This window comes from Pipistrellus kuhlii, unplaced genomic scaffold (assembly GCF_014108245.1).
Source record: "Pipistrellus kuhlii isolate mPipKuh1 unplaced genomic scaffold, mPipKuh1.p scaffold_m20_p_16, whole genome shotgun sequence".
NCBI classification, from domain to species: domain Eukaryota; kingdom Metazoa; phylum Chordata; class Mammalia; order Chiroptera; family Vespertilionidae; genus Pipistrellus; species Pipistrellus kuhlii.
In genome coordinates this window covers 24143392-24161637 of record NW_023425471.1, presented here as the reverse complement: position 1 = coordinate 24161637, position 18246 = coordinate 24143392, and the positions used below count along the sequence as shown (strand labels likewise).

General features: G+C 36.4%; 1 pseudogene; it reads right to left on the bottom strand.

Annotated features, from left to right (window-relative positions):
• Positions 1-552: 552 nt before the first annotated feature.
• LOC118720217 lies at positions 553-1896 on the bottom strand (annotated as a pseudogene).
• Between the last annotated feature and the right edge of the window lie 16350 nt (positions 1897-18246).

Here is an 18246-nt window from a genome sequence, read left to right as displayed (position 1 = left end):
TATTCATGTGTTTTTATTGTAAATATCTGAATTATTTACATTGTCATAGATCCTGAACTCATAAGTGTGGACCATGCAAAGGCTGGCAGCAAGCCAGGAAGCCACTCTGCAAGCAAACAGACATTCTGCATAAGGGGAAATGTCATAGCACAACATTTTTTTTTAAATAGGTTATTTTTTTAAAAATATTTTATTGATTTTTTTTTATAGAGAGGAAGAGAGAGGGACAGAGAGTTAGAAACGTCAATGAGAGAATCATCGACCAGCTGCCTCTTGCACACCCCCTACTGGGGATGTGCCCGCAACCAAGGTACATGCCCTTGACTGGAATCGAACCTGGGACCTTTTAGTCCGCAGACTGACGCTCTATCCACTGAGCCAAACCGGTGCCGGCTAGCACAACATTTAATGTCCAACCTGAGTCACCTCAGAATATTATATATATATTGACTTCTTAATTCATATAGTACCAGAAACTCAACTGCTTGGTTAGTGATGGGGTTGATCTGGTTTTGAGAGGATTATTCCTTAAATAATTAAGGAAAGGGGGGATCAATCTTTCTTCTTGGTTGCTTGTTTCTCCACAGCATCTTCATCTTTCTTCTCCTCCTCAGATTCTTAAGCATTTTCTCCTTCACCTTCACCTCCTTCCTCTTCCTACTTTGCATCCTCAAATTCTTCCTTGGAACTTTCTTCCTCTTCCTCTTCCTCTCCTTCCTCTTTCTCAGCCTCTTCCTTCTTCTCTTCCTCTTCAGCTTCTCCTTCAGAAGGCTGTTCATCCTTAGCTTTTTCAGCTTTTGCAGCCTCAGTGGTTTCCTCCACCTCGATCTGCTCTTCCTGGACATGGCTGGTGTATTAAAAAGGGAAGGAGTGAACAGACATCAAGTAGGAGCTGGTCTGTAAACCACAGTAGGCAGATCGGTCAAAGACTTGGCAACTCTGCGAATAGCCGCTGGCTTTGCTTCCCACGCTGGTGAAACTGAGCAGGGTTAACTCACTTTCCAAGAACTTCCTGTAAGCTGAAAGGTCAATGTCCAAAGCCATCTTCACATTGAGGAGGTCCTGGTATTCTTATAAATATCATCCAATTTCACTCTTTGTAGTTCTCAACTCATTTTCTAATTTGTTGATTGTGTCCTGCATAGCACTATCATCTGCGTTCTGCTTATCCTCCAGCTCTTGCAGCTGCTTTTCAGTGTTTCGTTTATGCCCCAGCTTGCTTCCATCTCCAGGGTCTTGGCCTTGAGCCGGCGGCAGCTCTCAGACACCTCATCCTTGGTGGTGCACCGCGTAGGTGTTCTTAGCACCACTCTTGGTCAGAATGGTGAAGCAGTTCTTGGACCATTTTTCAGCATTCTGCATGTTCTTAGCAGCCAGCTTCTCCTACTGGGCTCCAATGTCCTTGAGCATAAAAGAGAGGTCGGACTTGGAGAGCATGCCCATCTCTATGGAGAACTGAGCATACTAGATCTGTACCTGCAGCTAGGTGATCTCTTTGTGCACCTTCTTAAGAAAGGCAATTTCATCTATCAGGCTGTTGACGCACCACTTTTTAAGCTCAGAGCTGGTAAGAGCGACCTCATCTGCACCTTTGAGAGCCTCCATCAGCCAGCCCTCTGCATCCTCATGGTTCAGAACCCTTCCTGGTAGGATGCCTGCAGGTTGTTCCCAGCCCCTTCAGAGCCCTGGTGCCTCCTAACTAGTCACTTCTCTCTCCTAACCAGGGATGGGGCATGGTAGGGCGGGGCAAAGGCATCCCATTTTCATTAAAATGTTCAACCTGGTTCTGCTGCAGAGGCGTCTGCAAGTGGGCCAGGGGGCAGACAGTAATCCCAGAGACCCTGGCCACCTCTGCCTACCCAGGTACCAAATCGCTGCCTGAACCCCACGGGCCATATCAGGCACTGCCCATGGTGCCTGCCAGGGCTCCCAAACACAGCCTGAACCCTGTGGGTGAGGTCAGTCGCTGCCTGCCCTGCCTGCATATGCAAATTTACCCACCATCTTTGTTGGTTTTATTTGCATATCACTCCTGATTGGCTGTGGCTGTAGTGGAGGTATGGTAAATTAGTAATCTTTCTCTTTTAATAGTGTAAATAAAGATAACTTCACAAATATTTTATTTCATACCATTTTCTAAAATCTCTATCTAAATAATTGCATTTTGTTTACAACATGGAATTCAAAAGTATTGTCTACCAAGAGTAATTAAATTAGAAAAGATTGCCAAAACCAGTTTGGCTCAGTGGTAGAGCGTCAGTCTGCGGACTGAAAAATCCCAGGTTTGATTTGGGTCAGGGGCATGTACGTTGGTTGCGGGCACATCCCCGGTAGGGGGTGTGCAAGAGGCAGCTGGTCGATGTTTCTCTCTCATCGACTTTTCTAGCTCTCTATCTCTCTCCCTTCCTCTCTGTAAATAATCAATAAAATATACTTTTTAAAAATAAATAAATTAGAAAATATTTAAGAATATATCAGATATATTTTATAAGGTGGTTAATCTTACTGAGGACACATAAGACATATGCTTTCAAAAACAATGTGAAAATATTGGAACCAATGATACATTCATTAAACTAGTTTGAATCATGCATGAAACAACATGAAAGAAATATAAAAACTTGAGGGTTTCAGAATCAATGATAAATTGTTTTAGAGATAGTCTCTAATGGCCTCTATTTGTTTTATTTATTTATTTATTTATTTAGTCCTTTCATAGATTTTGTAAATGAATTTATTGAGGTAACATTGATTAATAAAATGATATAGATTTCAAGTGTTCAGTTCTATAATGTACTATCTGTATATTGCATTGTGTGTTAACCACCTAAAGTCAAGTTTCTTTTCATCATCATTTATTGCCTCTTTACCCTCTCCTCTTTATCTCCTACTACCCTACTTTCCCTCTGGTAATCACCATACTGCTGTCTATGAAGTGGTTTCTTTTTGTTTATTTTTGCTTAATCTCATCACCATTTTATCTCAGCACCCAAACAACCCCCCTCTGACAGCTGTGAGTCTGTTTTTTGTATCTATGAGCTTGTTTCTATTTTGTTTGTTAGTTTATCTTCCTCATTAGATTCCACATATAAGTGAAACAATGTGATATTTTTCTTTTTAAAGATAAATTTATTTTTATTTATTTATTTAGTTATTTTATTCTTTATTGATTAAAGTATTACAGCTATCCCTTTTGCCCCTGTTGACCTCTTCTGGCCACTCCCACCCCCAGCACATGTCCTCACCCCAATAGTGTCTATATCCATTGGTTATGCTTATATGCATACATACAAGTCCTTTGGTTGATCTCTCTCTCTTACCCCCACCCTCTCCTACCTTCCCTTTGAGGTCTGATGATCTGATAGATGTTTCTCTGTCTCTGGATCTATTTTTGTTCATCAGTTTAGTTGTTCATTATATTCCACAAATTAGTGAGATCCTGTGACATTTATCTTTCTCCCACTGGCTTATTTCGCATAGCATAATGCTCTCCATGTCCATGCATGCCTTTGCAAATGGTAAGAGTCCCCTCTCTTTTAAAGCAGTGTAGTGTTCCATTGTGTAGATTTACCACAGTTTTTTAATCCACTCATCTGTTGATGGGCACTAAGGCTATTTTAAAAAATATATATTTTATTGATTTTTTACAGAGAGGAAGAAAGAGGGATAGAGAGTTAGAAACATCGATGAGAGAGAATCATTGATCAGCTGCCTCTTGCACACCCTCTACTGGAGATGTGCCTGCAACCAAGGTACATGCCCTTGACCAGAATTGAACCTGAGACCTTTCAGTCCGCAGGCCAACGCTCTATCCACTGAGCCAAACCAGTTTTGGCACTAAGGCTATTTTTTTTTAATTTTTTTAATTAAATTATTATCTCTGTACATATACCATTGTCTCCCCATCCCATACATGCCATCCCTCCCCAGAGTTTTGTGTCCATTGGTTGTACTTATAATCATGTATACAAGTCCTTGGGTTGATCTCTTATCTTCCTCAGATCTCCCTACTCTCCCCGCTATAATTTGATAGTATGCTTGTTGCTTTACTGTCTCTATATCTATCTTTTGGTTCTTCAGTTTATAATGTTCTTTATTATCCATAAATGAGTGAGGTCATGTAGTGTTTCTCTTTCATTGACTGGCTTATTTCACTCAGCATGATGTTCTCCAATTCCATCCAGGTTGCTGCAAATGATGAGAATTCCTTCTTTTTTATGGCAGCATAATATTCCATTGTGTAGATGTACCATTGTTTTTGGATCCAATCATCTGCTGACGGGCACCTAGGCTGTTTCCAAATTCTACTATTGTAGATTGTGCTGCTATGAACATAGGGGTGCATATATCCTTTCTGATTGGTGTTTCTAGCTTCTTGGGATATATTCCTAGGAGTGGGATTACTAGGTCAAATGGGAGTTCCATTTTCAGTTTTGTGAGGAAGCTCCATACTGTTCTCCAAAGTGGTTGCACCAGTCTACATTCCCACCAGCAGTGGACAAGGATTCCTTTTTCTCCGCAACCTAGCCAACACTTGTCATTTGTTGATTTGTTGATGTTGGCCATTCTGACAGATGTGAGATGGTACTGTATTGTTGAGGATTTGCATCACTCAGATAATTAGTGACTGAGCATGTTTTCATGTGCCTCTTGTCTTTCCTTCTGTCTTCTTTTGAGAAGATTCTATTTAGATCCATTGCCCATTTTTTAATTGGGTCATTTATCTTCCTTTTATTAAGTTGTATAAGCTATCTGTGGATGTTGGAGATTAAACATTTATCAGTGATAACATTTGCAAATATGTTCTCCCATACAGTGGGCTTTCTTGTTGTTTTGTTGATGGTTTCTTTTGCTGTAAGAAAGCTTTTTATTTTGATGTAGTCCCATTTGTTTATTTTCTCTTTGGCTTCCATTTCCCTAGGGGCAGTATCAGTGAAGAAGTTCTTTTGGCATATGTCTGAGATTTTGTTGCCTTTGGATGCCTCTAGTATTTTTATGGTTTCCCGCAGAATGAAGGAAATAACAAAAATCAGAGCAGAGATAAATGACATAGAGACCAAAGAAACAAGACATAGGATCAACAAAACCAAGAGCTGGTTCTTTGGAAGGATAAACAAGATTGATGAACTTTAGCCAGACTAACTAAGAAACAAAGAGAAAGGACCCAAATAAACAAAATCAGAAACGAAAGAGGTGAAATAACAACAGACCCCACTGAAATACAAAGGATTGTTACAAAATACTACGAACAACTCTATTCCAACAAATGACAACCTGGAGAAAATAGACATATTCCTAGAAAAATACAACCTTCCAAAACTCAATCAGGAAGAATCTAAACATCTCAATAGACCAGTGCCTTGGGGAGAAATTGAAACAGTCATAAAAAAGCTCCTAGTAAACAAAAGCCCGGGACCAGATGGCTTCACAGGAGTTTTACCAAACATTCAAGGAAGAACTAAAACCTATCCTCCTCAGACTATTCCAAAAAATTCAAGAGGAAGGAACACTTCCAAACTCCTTCTATGAAACCAGCATCACCCTAATATCAAAACCAGATAAAGACAACACAATGAAAGAGAATTACAGGCTAATATCCCTCATGAACATAGATGACAGAATCCTCAACAAAATTCTAGCAAATCAGCTCCAGCAGAACATCAGAAAGATCATACACCTTGACCAAATAGGATTTATTCCGGGAATGCAAGGATGGTACAATATCTGCAAATCAATAAACGTAATACATCACATAAACAAATTGAGAGATAAAAATCATATAATCATATAAATTGATGCAGAAAAAGCATTTGATAAAATCCAACACCCTTTCCTGATAAAAACTCTCAACAAGGTGGAAATAGAAGGGTCATACCTCAACATAATAAAAGCTATATATGATAAACCCACAGCCAACATCATACTCAATGGGCAAAGACTAAAACCATTCCCTCTAAGAACAGGAACAAGACAGGGATGCCCACTCTCACCACTCCTGTTTGACATAGTACTGGAAGTACTAGCCATTGCAATTAGACAAGAAGAGGGAATAAAAGGCATCCAAATTGGAAAAGAAGAAGTAAAATTATCTTTATTTGCAGATGATATGATATTGTACATAAAAAATCAAAAGATTCCATAAAAAAACTAATTGACTTAATAAATGAATTTGGCAATGTAGCAGGATACAAAATTAATGCCAAGAAATCTATGGCATTTCTATACACCAATAGTGAATTTATAGAAACAAAGACTAAAAAGGCAATCCCATTTACCATCACACCAAAAAAATTAAAATACCTAGGAATAAACTTAACTAAGGAGGTAAAAGACCTATACACGGAAAACTACACGACACTGAAAAAAGAGATAGAGGAAGATGTAAACAGATGGAAGAACATACCATGTTCATGGATTGGTAGAATCAACATAATCAAAATGTCCATACTTCCCAAAGCAATTTATAGGTTCATTGCACTTCCCATTAAAATTCCAATGGCATATTTCACTGACCTAGAAAGAACTCTCCAAAAATTCATTTGGAACAATAAAAGGCCCCAAATAGCCACAGCAATCCTGAGAAAGAAGAGTAAAATAGGAGGGATCTCAATACCACACTTCAAGCTGTATTACAAAGCCACTGTTCTCAAAACAGCCTGGTACTGGCATAAGAACAGACATATAGATCAATGAAATAGAATTGAGAACCCAGTTATCATCCCAAATCACTATGCTCAATTAATATTTGACAAAGGAGGCACGAACATACAATGGAGTCAAGACAGTCTCTTCATTAAATGGTGTTGGGGAAATTGGACAGATACATGCAAAAGAATGAAACTAGATCACCAACTTACACCATACAGAAAAATAAACTCAAAATGGATACAGGACTTAAACTAAGGCTATTTTTAAGTCTTAACTATTGTAAATTGTGCTGCTATGAACACAGGGGTGCATATGTTCTTTCTGATTGGTGTTTCTGATTTCTTGGGATATAGTCCTAAAAGTGGGATTACTGGGTCAAATGGGAGTTCCATTCTTAATTTTTTTTGGAAACTCCATATTGTTTTCCACAGTGGCCGAACCAGTCTGCATTCCCACCAGCAGTGCATGAGGGTTCCTTTTTCTCCACATTTTCTTAAGCACTTGTCCTCTGTCCATTTGTTGATGACAACCATTCTGACAGGTGTTGTTTTACTTTGCATCTCTCAGATGATTAGTGACTTTGAGTGTGTTTTATGACTCTTGGCTTTCTGTATGTCTCCTTTTGAAAAGTATCTATTTAGGTCCTTTGCCCATTATTTGAGTGGACTGCTTATCTTCCTTTTGTTAAGTGGTATGAGTTGCCTATAAATTTTGGAGATTAGGCCCTTATCAGATATAAAACTGGCAAATATGTTCTCCCATGCAGTGGGCTTTCTTTTTTTCTTTTTCTTTTTCTTTTAAAAGTCTTTGTTGTTTAAAAAATTACACTTAGTATTATATATGTTTCCTTTTTTCCCCATTGACCTCTCCCTACTGCTTCCCAGTCCCACAGCACATGCCCTTGCCCTCTTAGTGTCTGTGTCCCTTGGTTATGCTAATTTTCATGCATACAAGTCTTTTGGTTAATCTCTATTCCCACACATGAACCCTACCCTGCCTTCCCTCTGAAGTTTGACAGTCTGTTTGATGCTTCTCTGTCTCCTGATCTACTAGTATTTTTGTTCATCAGTTCATGTAGTTCATCATATTCCACAAATGAGTGAGATCATGTGATATTTATCTTTCTCCACTGGCTTATTTCACTTAGCATAATGCTCTCCATGTCCATCCATGCTGTTGTGAATAGTAAAGAGTTCTTTCTTTTTTACAGCAGTATAGTATATTCCAGTGTGTAGATGTACTACAGTATTTTGATCCACTAATCTGCTGATGGGCACTAAGGTTGTATCCAAATCTTAGCTATGGTGAATTGTGCTGCTATAAACATAGAGGTGCATATATCCTTTCTGACTGGTGTTTCTGGTTTCTTGGGATATATTCCTAGAAGTGGAATTGCTGGGTCAAATGAGAATTCCATTTTTCATTTATTGAGGAAATTCCATACTGTTTTCCACAGTGGCTACACCAGTCTGTATTCCCACCAGCAGTACACTAAGGCTTCTTTTTCTCCACATCCTCGACAGCACTTTTGTTGATTTTGTATTTTGTTGATTTGTTGATGATAGCCATTCCAAAAGGTGTGAGATAGTATCTCATTGTAGTTTTGATTTGCATCTCTCAGATGATTAGTGACTTTGAGCATGTTTTCATATGTCTCTTGGCCTTCTATATGTCCCCTTTTGAAAAGTATCTGCTTTGGTCCTTTGCCCATTTTTTTTTTATTGGATTGTTTATCTTTTTTTGTTAATATGTCTGAGTTCCCTATAAGTTTTGGAGATTAAATCCTTATCAGAGATAACATTGGCAAATATGTTCTCCCAGGCAGTGGGCTTTCTTGTTGTTTTGCTAATGGTTATTTTTGCTATGCAGAAGCTTTTTATTTTGATGTAGTCCCATTTGTTTATTTTCTCTTTAGTTTTCATTGCCCTAGGAGCTGTATCAGTAAAGATATTGCTACAACATATGTCTGATATTTTGCTGCCTATGGGTTCTTCTAAGATTTTTATGGTTTCCCATCTTACTTTTAAGTCCTTCATCTACTTTCAATTTATTTTTGTGTATGGTGTAAGTTGGTAGGCTGGTTTCATTTTTTTTTTTTGCATGTATCTGTCCAGTTTTTCAACACCATTTATTAAAGAGATTGTCTTGACTTTTTCATATACTAATAATGAACTTAAAGAGAAATATTAAAAAAAAATCCCATTTACCATTGAAACAGAAAAGTTAAGATACCTAGGAATAAATTTAACTAAAGAGGTGAAAGACCTGTACTTGGAAAACTATAAGACATGGTAAAAAGAGATAGAAGAAGGCAAACAAGTGGAAAAATACTGGTATACCCTGTTCATGGATTGGTGGAATCAACATCATTAAAATGGTCATACTATCCAAAGCAATCCACAGATTCAATGCAATCCTCATTAAAATAACAATGGCATATTTCACAGACTTGGAACAAATTCTCCAAAAATTCATATGGAATAAAAAAAGATCCAAAATAACCACAGCAATCCTGACAAAGAAGAATAAAGTAGAGGGATCTAAATACAGATATCAAACTATATTACAAAGCCGCTGTCCTGAAAACTGCCTGTTATTGTCACGAGAACAGACATAAACTAGTACACCAATGGAATGGAATAGAGACCCCAGAAATTGACCCAAACCATATGCTTAAGTAATATTTGACAAAGGAGGCAAGAGCATACAATGTGATATTTGTCTTTTGCTGAATGGTTAATTTGGGAATTGTTTTTTGACTGTCCACCTGTTCTGTATCTTAAAAAAAAAATCATATCATTTCATTTATTTATTTTAATATACTTTTTATTATTGACGGTATTACAGATATTTCCTCATATCTTCACTACCCTGTTTCCCATGTCTATGGGCTATGCATATATGTATATAAGTTCTTTGATTTATCTCTCCTTCTCTCCTCAATCCCACATTAAGGTATTTCAATTGGTTCCATTTTTAAAAAAAATTCTCACCCGAGAATATGTTCTTACTGATCTTAGAGAATGAGGGAGAGAGAGTAAAAGAAGAAAGAAAGAAAGAAAGAAAGAAAGAAAGAAAGAAAGAAAGAAAGAAAGAAAGAAAGAAAGAAAGAAAAGAAGAAAGAAAGAAAGAAAGAAAGAAAGAAAGAAAGAAAGAAAAGAAGAAAGAAAGAAAGAAAGAAAGAAAAGAAAGAAAGAAAGAAAGAAAGAAAGAAAAGAAGAAAGAAAAGAAGAAGAAGAAGAAGAAGAAGAAGAAGAAGAAGAAGAAGAAGAAGAAGAAGAAGGGAGAGAGAGAGAGAGAGAGAGAGAGAGAGAGAGAGAGAGAGAGAGAGAGAGAGAGAATGAAGGAAGGAAGGAAGGAAGGAAGGAAGGAAGGAAGGAAGGAAGGAAGGAAGGAAGGAAGGAGAGAAAAACATCAATTGATTGCATAGAACCCAAAACCTAGATATGTACCCTGAGCAGGTACTGAACCCACAACCTTTTGGTGTAAGGAATAATACCCCAACCAACTGAGTCACCTGGCCAGCCACCTGTTCTTTTAATATATACTAAGAAAATTGAAGGTAAGAATGTTTGTGATGCCTCTTTCCCTCCCCTAGGTCCTCAAATGACAGCTTGAACATAATAGGGAAACTAAAAGCATTCATTGAATGAATGAATGAATATAAACAACACATGTGAAAACTTAGTTTAGCAGCTACTACTAATATAAGGGTTCACTTAACTTGGAAGTTACTTATATTGTTGAGATGCACAATAAAAAACAAACTTCAAATACCTACAAAATTAATCATGCAAAAGAGATAGCAGAGAAGGCCCAACAGTTTTAAAAGTGTGACATTTTAATTTCAAATTTAAAATAGTAGTGTATTTTTAATTCCTAAATATAATACCTTGGTTCTGTCCTTAATAAAATTGGTTTAATTATATTTTGCCTATTTGACCAATAAGATTTCTATTTTTTCTAGGTTATCTACAAATTTAATGGATTTATTTCCTAATATTTCATAGATATACAAATTAAACCTATAAGCACCTGCTTTTTATTTCAAAAAATAAATAGATTCAACTTAGTTCCTATTCAGATTGCTGGTATTATCTATCTTGTATTCTTCCTATACATTGAGTTGCCTTTCAGAATTCATTTTATTTTCTTCTTAATAGAGATATTTAAAATAAGCATTAAAAAAATCCTTTGACTTTTGGAAATTAAAAACAAACAAACAAAAAACTAATGTGCCTTTACTATTTAATGAGCAATTATTCCCCTGATATGTTTCTTAGTCCTAATAAAATCCAGGAAGTACTTTTCCTAATGACTTTTGCAAGTTGCTGGTTTTCACTTTTTTATTATACTGGCCTTCACTGAATTTCAGGGTAGGTTAGTCTATCTGCCATACATAATAGTTTTTTCTATTCATTTTAATTTCCAGTCCATTCCTAAAAAGAATCCAGTTACCAAATTATTTTAGATTCATTGTCATATTTTGTAAAATGTCACTCAAACACATGTGAAGAGAAAGACCTTGTTTCTCTTTTTTAATGTCTTGGTCACCATATGTGAGTGGATTTATAAGTAAGAACCTGTATAAAACTTGTAGAGAGAGGCCAGATGAGCCCCGCCACAGGAAGACACCTGGCCCAGGCTCAGCAGGAAAATTTGTGCAAACTTCAAAACAATAAAGAAAATCAATGAAACTAAAATATTAATATTTTTAATTTTTATTTTTAAAATATTTTTTAAATATATTTTTATTGATTTTTTACAGATAGGAAGGGAGAGAGATAGAGAGCTAGAAAAGTCGATGAGAGAGGAACACCGACCAGCTGCCTCTTGCACACCCCCTACCGGGGATGTGCCCGCAACTAACATACATGCCCCTGACTGGAATCGAACCTGGGACCTTTCAGTCCGCAGACTGACACTCTACCACTGAGCCAAACCGGTTTCGGCTATTTTTAAAATATTTTAAAAAATATATAAGTAAAATGAACAAACCTATAGTCAGACTAAATCAACAAAAAGGAGATGACTTTATTGTAAATTTTAAAATAAAAAAGGGCACAAATGCTGATCTGAATACTAAAGTATAAGAGGCACTCTACATTCCAAATTTGATAACTTCGAAGATATGGATCAAATACCTGGATAACTCTAATTAACAAAACTTACACAAAGACAAATACAATTACTGAATATTCTTATACTTATTAAATAAATTTAATTAATACTTTAAAATGTCCAAATGGTTTATTACTGACAACTTCTATTGACCATTATACAAATATTACCAATTTTTTAAACTCTATCAGAAAAATAAAAGAATAAAGAATACATCAAAATCAGATAACTGCATTGGAGAAAAAAATTTTTATGGAGCAATATTTCAAATTACCATTTGCCTCAATAAAATGTTATCAAATCAAAACCAATAGTGTATAAAAAGAATTATAAAACAAGAACCAGTAGAATTTATTTCAGATATTCAAGGCTGTTTTGTCATTCAAAATTCAATTAATATAATTTACTATATCTAAAAGCTAAAGAATAAAAATTATATGTTATCAATTGATTCAGAAAAAGAATTTGATAAAAATCTAACACCTATTTATTATAAAACACTACTGTTCTAACAATCAGCAACTATTAATATTCAAAATCCAGTCCTTTTCCTTCCTTAGATTTAAGCAAACACTTATCAACTTTTTGTTTCTAAAAATTTTACTAGACCACCTTCGTACACCATACATGAAATTAAATACTTAAATGTTATACTTGGACCTTAAAAAGTCTATAAGGAAATATAGGCTATAAAATATTGAACATTTCTCATAGTAATACCTTTTTTCTGATGTATCTTTTAGGGCTATGGTTGACAAACTGCGGCTTACGAGCCACATGTGGCTCTTTTGCCCCTTGAGTGTGGCTCTTCCACAAAATGCCATGGCCTGGGCGAGTCTATTTTGAAGAAGCAGCGTTAGAAGAAGTTTAAGTGTAAAAACATTGGCTCTCAAAAGAAATTTTAATAACTGTACTGTTGATATTTGGCTCTGTTGACTGAGTTTGCCAACTCCTGTTCCAGAGCAAGGGCAACAAAAGAAAAATTAAATAAGTGGGACTACATCAAATGAAAAAGATTTGCCTAGCAAAGGAAACCATCAATAAAATGGAAGGACAACCTACTGAACAGAAGATATTTGCCAATTATCTATTGGATGGCTAGTTAATATCTTAAATTTATAAAGAACTCATAGAACTCAATAAAAAAAAAACACAAACAAAAAACACATACAATTCAATTGAAAATTGGACTAAGGACCTTAAAAGACACTTCTCCAAAGAGGACATACAGATGACCAACGGATATATGAAAGCATGATCAACATCACTAATCATCAGAGAAATGCAAATTAAAGTAAAAATGAAATAGCACCTCTCTGAAGAGCTGTCATCAATAAATCAACAATCAATCTTGGCATGAATGTGGACAAAAGGAAATACTCTTGCACTGTTGGTTGGAATTCAGATTGATGCAGTAACTATAGAAAATAGTGTGGTGTTTTCTAAAAAAAACCTAAATATGGAATTGCCTTATTATCTAGCAATTTCACTTTCAGAAATATATCTGAAGTATCCTGAAATACTAATTCAAAAGAATACATGCACCCTTAAGTTTATTGCAACATCATTCACAATAGCCATAATTTGGAAGCAACCTCCCAGTGCCTATCAGTAGATCAGTGGATACAAAAGCATTAGGCTCTGGCCAGTGTTGGTCAGTTAGTTGTGTGTCATCCCATGCACTGAGAAGTCACCTGCTCCATTTTTGGTCAGGGCATGTGCCTGTGTTGTGGGCTAGATTGCCCTGTAGGCAACATGTGAGAGGCAGCCGATTGATGTTTATTTCTCCTTCTCTCTTCTTCTTTCCTTCTCTCTTCTTCTCTCTCAAAACTCAATAAAAATATTTTCTAAACAGCATTGCTACATTTACAATATGTAATACTAGAAGCATGGTGCACGAATGGTTTCCATACACTTTGATGTACATCTAGAAATGATGTGGAATGGTATTGATATGTAAACTGTTGTTGAATACATACATACATACTTATATATATTCATACACACACATTTTTCTACCAAAAAATGAGTCCAACAAAAATAAGTGGTACATGTATACAATGGAATATCACTTGGCCATAAAAAAATGGAATCTTAGCATTTACATATGGATGGGCGTAGTGGGTCTTATGCTAAGTGAATGAAGTCATACAAAGAAACTGAATATCATGTGATTTCACACACACGTGAAATTAAAAGAATAAAATAAATGAGCAAACAAAAATAAATAGACACATACATACAGAGAAAAAACTGATGGTTGCCAGACATGAGGGGAATGCTAGATTGGTGAAAAAGTGAGGAGATTAAAAAGTTACAAAATAGTCACAGAGATATAAAATACAGCATATGAAATATAGTCAATACTATTCTAATAACTGTGTGGTGCCAAATAGGTACTAGGCTTATTTAGGGACCACTCAGTAAACTATATAAATGTCTAACCACTATGCTGTACACCTGAACTAATCCTATATAATAAAGAGGTGATATGCAAATTGACTATCACTCCAACACACAAGATGGCTGCCCCATGAGGTCAAAGATGGCCTCCCCCATGTGGACACAAGATGACCACCACAAGATGGCCAGCAGGGGAGGGCAGTTGGGGGTGACCAGGCCTTCAGGGGAGGGTAGTTGGGGTAAACCAGGCCAGCATGGGAGAGCAGTTACAGGTGACCAGGCCTGCAGGTGAAGGCAGTTAGGGGTAACCAGTCCTGCAGGGGAGAGCAATTGGGGGGGGCAGGCCTGCAGGGAGGGGCAGTTGGGGGGATCAGGATGGCAGGGGAGCAGTTAGGCATCGATCAAGCTCACAGGGGAGTAGTCAGGGGGTGATCAGGCTGGCAGGCAGAAGCAGTTAGAGGCAATCAGGTAGGCAGGCAAGTGAGTGGTTGAGAGTAAGCAGTCCTGGATTGTGAGAAGAACGTCCATTTGCCTGTTTAGGCCCAATCTGGTCCCAGATTGAAGAGGGTGCAGGCTGGGCTGAGGGACACTCCCCCTCCCCAAGTGCACAAATTTCATGCACCAGGCCTCTAGTGTAAAATAATATTGAATGTTTTTGTAGTTGAAAATTTTTTTAAAAAGTAAAGTATTAAATAAAAAAAATACTGCGAACCTTTAATATAAGTAACCAGAGAAGTTGATGTCTAATGATGAAGGCTTAATAAAAGTATTTGCATATATTAAAAAATAAAATTATCCAAGTTTATTCATAGGGATTATGATTTCAACATATTTTATTGGGGGCAATGCTACAATTCAATCGAGTAGAGTGCCATAGCAAAAATCTAGAATTTTTGAAATAAGTATCAAGGATTAAATTTCAGCTATACTTTAGGTCCTGGATAAGTCACTTCAGTTCCTTATGTGTACAAAGGAGATAAGAATATTTACCTCATCCTATTTTTCAAAGATCAATGTTAGTGAATACAGAAAACATGGCACATAATAGAAAGTTCAAAAGTTCTATTGTTATTAAAGTTTCCTTTGTTAGATCATTAGTAGGTCAGGTTATATTTAGTAGAAATAGTGTAATATGGTATTAAATGACACATAATTTCTGAGTCATTTTACTTGTTTTGTCTAATGCTTGCTAACATAATTTATGTTCTGATATTTCTACATGATTATATTATAAAAGGCACCTTATCACATAGCAAATGAAAATATTGCCACTTATGTTTTGACGTCACAGACTCACTAATTTAAAAAATTTCAAGAACTCCAAAGGGTGTCCCCAATTAATATAATGGCTGCTTGGACACAAATTTGTAGCTGAATCAGTAATCTAGCAGGAATTAATGTAAAACTTCTTTTTCAGACAAGAGTTTCTTTGGATAAACCTTTGACAATCATCTTGTTCTTTCCCCCCCCCCCCTACTATTGTGTATATCTTATGCACAAAATTGTCTTAAATTTGCTTGTTCTAAGAAAGAACATGACTAATTTAAATGTGTTCCCTCGATTGCCATTACCATGGAGTGTGTGTAGGAGGGTGGGCAGATGCTCTCATTTGAAATCTGGAAGTAATGTATAATAGAAATGAAGAACTGTACTTGATAGCAAACCACATGGAGCCTGTGCTTCGTGTGTAAAGTCAGCTCTTTAATAGGGGTGTCGAACTCAATCAGAGAAGGGGCCAAAATCTAAAATCCAGCCTAAATCGCGGGCCGAATGGTTTACTGAACAGTCATAAACTGTCATTGTGATGGAAACGCAGCGGAGTGCAGTGATGACAGCTCGGTTCGGGCCACATTGCAAGGCCTGGCGGGATGGATTTGGCCCGAGGGCCTTGTGTTTGACACATGTGCTTTAAAACATCAAATTGATACAATTTTCAGAGATTCACAGTGCAGATGTATGAGATAGAATTTACCCTAGTGTTTGGAGTAAACCTACTAATCCAGATTAATATCCAAAGAACTATTGCTAGATCTAGGGGGTCAGAAATTTGCACCACTGTTTCATCATTTGGGCCCCAGATGGCCTTAAATGGGCATAAGGCATAATGAGATCTGGGAAGGCATTATTGTATTCTTAGCTCAAAATTCACAGCCCAATGTCTTTTTTTCTTTTTTCTTTTTAGACTAGAAAGGATGCTTCCCTTGAAGTGCTAATAGTAACTTTTGATTGACTCTGCAGGCTGCTTTTAAAGTCCACAGTATTTATTTTAGATATAAATAGGATTATTAATAGCCAAAAGTCTGCAACAAAGATACCCATTCATATTGCAATTCACCCCAGTCACTGCAGTAAAAATAATGTCTACTTTTCTCTCAATTTAAGTTTACAGTTTTTAAGAAAAGTACTTTAGTAATGGAAAAAATATGAGCTATATCATAATGGCCAGTGCATGCTATTAATGCATCTTTAAACTGACAGTTTTATACATGGCTCTTTTGAATCTAGAATGTTGTAAGAAAGCACATTTGAGAAAAGCTTGAAATGTGTGCTTGTTTAATACCCCTTCCACCATCTCTAGCTGAGAATACAGGTGGCTGAGGCCAAGAGTTCCTGCCAATTTCTAAAGTTACACTTTTATCCACTAAACAAGCATCCTGATCCGGGTTACCAAACAGGGCACTCAACAGGAGCCCCTGAGCATGCATATTAAATGTCACTATGCCTCTGCCTGGACCATCCACTTTAAGGAAAGCTTGATCTCAGCCTGTTTCACCCTTTTCCTGCACTCCCTGGATTTGGGTAATGAACTTTCCCCAGAGATATTTCTCAGAAAGAATCTTCATGTATAAAAGTCAATGCATATGTTGCTATTTTGAAAACCACATGTTCAGCACATTTTTCTTTTGTGAAATAGAATATGGTTTAAGTTATTTTCAATAAAAAATAGTTTGGCTGGAAAGACTTAGTATGTCAAAGTGCAAAAGGTTTTATACACATGAAGGTTCTTTTTTCCTTCTTCTTCCTCTTATAACTGAAAAGGAGGAGAAAAAAAAACTCTTTGCCATAACAGCAGTTGACTTTTTACATATGGATGAATTTATAAGGCAGCTTATTATGAAAACACCATCCTTTTTATTTATTTTGGATTCAGCCGATTTGCTGTAAGAATCACATCAAGAATAGCAGTTCTTGCCTTTATTCTGAAACTTAATATGTATTCACAGTAAATTCAATGTCTGAATTTAATGAATCATATTAAAGACCAATTCTTAGAGTAAATGCTGTTGTATCAGCATGGTACCTAAGGAGTTTTACTTTAATAAATACCTCCTCTAAATCTATATTCATGTTTAGTAAAAAGTGCATCTACCCGAAACCGGTTTGGCTCAGTGGTAGAGCATCGGCCTGCGGACTGAAAGGTCCCGGGTTCGATTCCGGTCAAGGGCATGTATCTTGGTTGCGGGCGCATCCCCGGTGGGGGGTGTGCAAGAGGCAGCTGGCTGATGTTTCTCTCTCATCGACGTTTCTAGCTCTCTATCTCTCTTCCTTCCTTTTTGTAAAAAAAACCAATAAAATATAAAAAATAAAAAATAAAATAAAAAGTGCATTTTAATATAGAAAAACCCTGACCTACACAATAAATAATACAGTTAAAATTGCTTATTTCTAAATTATATTATTAAATGATAAGCAATAACTATAAAAATTATGTTACCTGACATTGTTTTGTAATGTCTGTGTTCCTCAATGTCAGATCGTAAAGCTTTTGGAGGTTGATATATTAAGAAAAGTAGATAATTTTAAATATTTGCATTAAAAAAATCCAAAATTTTCCTTTCACCATTATACTTGTTGAATGGATATTCTATCATTACAAGTTTTGAGTACTCATATTTAAAACCACATCAAAGCAGTTTGTCTACAGACATGAGTTAAATAAAACCAACCAGATTTCACTGAGTATTCATCTTATTCAAGGAATAATTGTGGAATCTGTGAGGGCTATAAAAGAATGAGTCATCATCCTCATTTTCATGGAATTTATTTTGCAATCTAGTTAAGAAGACAAGACAA